Source organism: Notothenia coriiceps, unplaced genomic scaffold, assembly GCF_000735185.1.
Source record: "Notothenia coriiceps isolate Sejong01 unplaced genomic scaffold, NC01 NC01_scaffold00018619, whole genome shotgun sequence".
Lineage (NCBI taxonomy): Eukaryota > Metazoa > Chordata > Actinopteri > Perciformes > Nototheniidae > Notothenia > Notothenia coriiceps.
Genome location: NW_011351320.1, coordinates 84456 through 89729, shown reverse-complemented (window position 1 = coordinate 89729; position 5274 = coordinate 84456).

Sequence of the window (5274 nt, the reverse complement as noted above, 5' to 3'; positions counted from 1 at the left end):
CTTGCTGTGCGGTCGCGCCCCGTGGCAGCTCCCCCTACGCAGAGACATGACCTGTCTTCAGGCGGGGGACGACGGATCTTTCACCCACATCCGGAGGCGCGTATGGGCCACTATGGGCCTGGGCCCGTTCTGTGAGCGTGGTATAATCTGAATGCAGTGGCGCCGTCTCCCGCAGGTAGAAGGTTTGATAAACACTATTCAGTAGTGCAAGAGCTTCCCTGCCACTAGTCTCTTTATGACTGCCTAATGTGGAGGTCGTGTTTGAGGACTGCGTGCCTTCAAAAAGGGCCACACCTCTTTTCATATGCCGCTCGGTGCGGAGTGATTTATCATTTCTAACAGGACCTAATGATAAACACAGAGCTTTCTCCACGATCAAGTCTACCTGGCTGCTGATGCTGCATTGCCATGCTGCGGTATTGAGGGTAAGACGGCCGGCCCCAACATCCTCTGTGTCTGGCCCGTTTTATGAAGGGAGCTTGCCAGGCTCCTTCCTCGTTTCAGGCGTTCACTGGGTGCCCTTATGGGACATTGACAGTGGGTTTTGATGGCGCTCACTCGAGCCCCCATTTGAACCCTGCGAAGTAGCTGCACATGAAGCACCTGGTCACTCAAGACAGCTACTGTTACTGCGCCCTTGGTATCCGCCAAGCGAGTCAGTGCACATTCATGCGCCTAGTCGTGTACATCCTTCAGTGCACTCAGTTCGCCCGAGGGTTAACCGAGGAGTGGCTTGCTGCAGAGTTTTGCCTGAAGCCCAACCCATGCCTTTAATTAGGCTACCTAGGTGGTTGGTTCATGTACCCCCCATTGGACATTGAGGCATTTCCTCCAGCCGCTGTGTTCCCTTTCCGGGCGAACAGCAGGGCCGAATTTTGGCTACTGTCCAGTCCGCGCTGCTTACGCCACTTATAATGGAACAGATCAAAAGTTGTTTCGCTCATAATGACCAACTTCTTTGTTGTCCTGGGGATAACCCCCCTCAGAGAGGGCAAGCCTGTTACTAAGCAACGGCTCTCTCACTGATTGCTGGACGGCAATTGCTTTTGTGCTTACTACGGAGTCCAGGGGTACTGCAGGCACCTTCGGGTGTGCTGTGCTCTCATTTCGACTGCGCTGTCTGGCTACATCTGGCGCTTTGTTCAGGGGATGTTTCCATCCAAGACATTTTGTGCAGCAGCGAGCTGGTCCTCTGCCGGCTCACTTTTGTCCGCTGTTACAGATTAGACGCTCTTCTGCCTTTTCCCAGTTGTAGCGCCCATGGCAGTGCTTGGCCTCCTGCCTTGATGTTAGAGGCTCTAACTGCTTAAGTTCTGGTTGCGTCCTTGGTATGGACTTTCGAATAAGCGTCTTTTCGACAATACGGGAGCACATATCCAGTAGTGAGACAGTCGAACGGGGTGGTTATGAATGACGAACTATAGGTTACTTACGCTAACCCCAGTTCGTTCTCAGAGTAACATGAAGTGAGATGTCTCACCAGACGGCCCTCCTTGCTATGGTGAAGCGAGAAGAGGTGCTTATTTTGAATGACGCATGCGGCGTAGCGCAAGCTACTTATAGGGGGTGGATTCCCTGACGCTGACGTCAAGATCACCAGCCAATCAGGATTGGCGTAATGAGATTGATGCTTCTGTTTGCTCCGCGATGAGGCGCATCCCATAGTGAGACATCTCACTTCATGTTACTCTGAGAACTGGGGTTACGTAAGTAACCTATAGTTTCTGCATTATGTTGGTTGCTTACAGTTTTTTCCATGAAAACACTAAACATTGAAAGCATTTCAGTGTTCATTCAAACATGTACATTCAACTCATGAGGGAATCTTGAAGAAAAAAAGAAGAACTTGACATAGCTTTGGCCTTTTATTCCATGTTGGGGATACATAATAAATACAATGACATTCTTCCGGTCTATTATTTCATGAGTCTTTGCTTATACTTCATACAGGGATATTCTGTAAACATAAGCTTATACATGTTACATATTGTGCAAATCATAAAAGGTCCTTTTCCTTTATTCCAGGAAAACAACATTCAAAGGCTTGGGCTAAACCCTGACAAATACAGCCTGCTGAAAAAAGAAAAGTCTCTTTTATTTGTTTGACTACTGAAGCCGACAGGCACTTGCTCTTGTCAGCTGTCACCTTCATCTGATAAAAGCAATGACCCTTGCAGATCCCGCTGATCTCTATCTTTCAGCGGGTGCACAATCAGAAACACTCATTGTTGTTGAAAGGGCTGTACCTGCCGCGCTTTAGGGAACTCTAGAGCAATGCCATCGGTGATCGTTTCGGGTCTTAACACCAGCCTTCCCGATAACATCACCAAAGGAGACAAGGGCCATTTTATACTTGAACAAAGAACAAAAAGCCAACCAATCCTGTTCCTTTGTCTTTATCATGTTACAATGTGTGTTTACTCAAATGGAGATGACCGTTTGATACAGAAATTCAGCGATAAACAAAGTCATGACCAACTGAGGAGACTTATATGGCGCAAAGACGAGGGACATCTGAACTAACAGCAGAGGTGAAGGTGAGGCTAAAGGAAGATGACATGTTTTAAGCAGACGTAGGGGAGACCTGGGGGAACAGTGAGAAACTCATCTAAGTGTGTTAGGTCATTGGGTTGGCACAGCTCGGGAGACAATGTGCGAGTCTCTGGCTTTTTCTCCAGCCAATGGAAGACCGTAGAGGGACGAAATTAATTAGAATAACATACAGTAAGTAGGTGAGACGCTCATGGGGACTCAAGTAGATGGACATGATTATCCATAGCCTGTGAGATTAATGGAGACCTTCACAGCGAGATTATATTGACTGAAGCTGATTATGCTTGAGACCATTTATTCAGCGGAATATCATTACCGATAGAACAATCCATACATCATATGCAACCTCAGCTCACCTCCTATCACAGTTGACTACTTACTAAAACCCTGTCTCTTTTTCCTGATCCGAGGTTTAAAATTGAGATTGCATGAGCTGCTTCAACCTTGCCAGAGTTAAGATAGAGACACACTGGAGTTATATGATGTATACTATAATGTAGCGCTGCAACTACCCATTATTTTCATTATCGTTTATCTGCCCATTATTTTCCTGATTGATGGTTTGGTCTAAAAATGTCAGAAAATAGTAAAAAGAAAATGTTCTCAGAATTCGAAGTAGTGTTTTAAAGTGACGTGTTTAATCCAAATGTATTCAGTTTAGTTTGATATAAAACAGAGAAAATATGGAAATCTCTATATTTGATAGGATAAAAAAACATTTACAGACATCTTTGCATGAAAAATTACAAGCAGCAATTAAAACCACATGTTCTTATTATCAAAAAAGTAACCGGTTATTTGTCTGTCATTCAATTTGACAACTAGTCGTTGCAGCTCTAGTATTATGCTGTCATGTCTCTTAATGGGAAGTATAGAAATACCCCAGCTTGCTCTGTCACCTATTGTTTTAATGTAAGGCCAATAGCTGATATTCAACATAATTCTGCAGTTACATGAATCAAAATTGGATGTCACACAGTTATTTTAATATAAAATATTAATCAAACGTTTGTTGTTGCCTTCTCGCTGTGTGGCTGTTGATATCAAGACTTTGGCGTCAGTGCACAGGCTTTCTTTATGTAATCGTGTACAATGAAATGCCAAACTCAAAATCCCCAGGTAATTATTATAGTGTTGATCACCGAACACACCGGAGAGACTTTACAGCCAAGACTTGAATATTCAGCCCTACTTCTCATCCTTACAGATATCAACAGTGTTTCTTCATTTATTATTTCGATTTCTGGGCTCAAGTTGTGAGTTGAGAGGCGGTCGCCACTCCTCCTGCCAGTTGGAGAAAATCCATTCGTCCCTGGTGGTGGGACCCAAAAATAGATCCCAAAGTTTGTGTACACACAAAAATAAAAAAACCTGCAGAGTTGCAACTACTTATCATCCTTTTAGGAATTGATTATATGTTGTGTGGGTTAGTAGGCTGTTGGGCCTTTGGGAACTGCAGTTAACCTCTTTGCTTGAGAGCAACTTTTAACAAAGCTCTGTATTTTAATGCGTATTTATCAAGGAATACAATCACAGAAATATATTCAGTGCATGGTCCAGCACTGTGTAGTGCATACAAATCCTCCTCCATTTCCCTATACGCAACCATATTTCTAGTGCGCGACTCTTTTGCCCTTGGTGAAAATGACTTCATGCATCACTTATACAGCAGCACACATCTAAATTCCCTGCAACACACTTTTAATATTGAGATTACCTCAGAGTTAGCTGAGAAGCAGTTGAATTACCATTCCACACTTAACACTCCGAGCTACATTGTATTTCAATCAGAGGCGGGCTGGGGGAAGGAAAGAAATGGCCCCAGACATCTTTCCTGCCCAGCCCACTTTAACATGAGAGAAACCTAATTGTGCTGCCTCTCTGTGACTGCGTGATTTAAATATCTATGAAATGAATAAGGAATGGCCAGTTGAGACAGGTAGAGAGGAAAATGAAATATAACTGGATAGTGAGCATTTTGCAGAATATTCAGAGAAGAGCAGGTCAATAATCAGTTTCACAAGCCATCATTCCAGAAGTATCATAACAGACAAAGCCTGCATTACGCCCCTGGGAGAGGCTGCTCGTGGCTCCTGCTGATATTATTGAAACCAGTTTGAAGTGCGGCACTCTCACTAAAATGTGACACATTTCTGACAGTTGTGATCTCTAAAAGCGTACTCAGCTCAAAGCGCTGTTTTGACTCAAGTGGATAAAGCAGAACTTTTATAGATTTTCCTTCTAACCCATAGTCCAACATTAGAAATTATGTTTTGGCTAAAGTAAATAACACTCCCTAGAAATCAGAATCCATTGACTCAACACTCAACATTGTGGTTTTGTTTCACATTAAAAAAAACTGTATTTTCATGATGATGCATACGAAATTTGAAACACTAGTTTGACGGATGTGTTCTGTAATATTGATAAGGCGATGCTCCGCTGTTAATGGGAGGATAGATGATGATTACCGGAAATACAAGTTTCTTCAGGAGATCTGATAAAGGTCCACTAAGAGTCATCCGTCTAAAATAACAGGAAGTAGTTAAGAGATGTCATTGCTTGGGTTCAAGTCAACAAATGCCAAAGGAGGATAAAGATGAATGGTGTGTATTTTATTGTTGTTATATGTCTATTACATTGTATTGTCTTCAATGTTTTATTTCCTGGATATTGTGACCATACATCATTGCACCAGATTATTATTATTGTTACCAATGG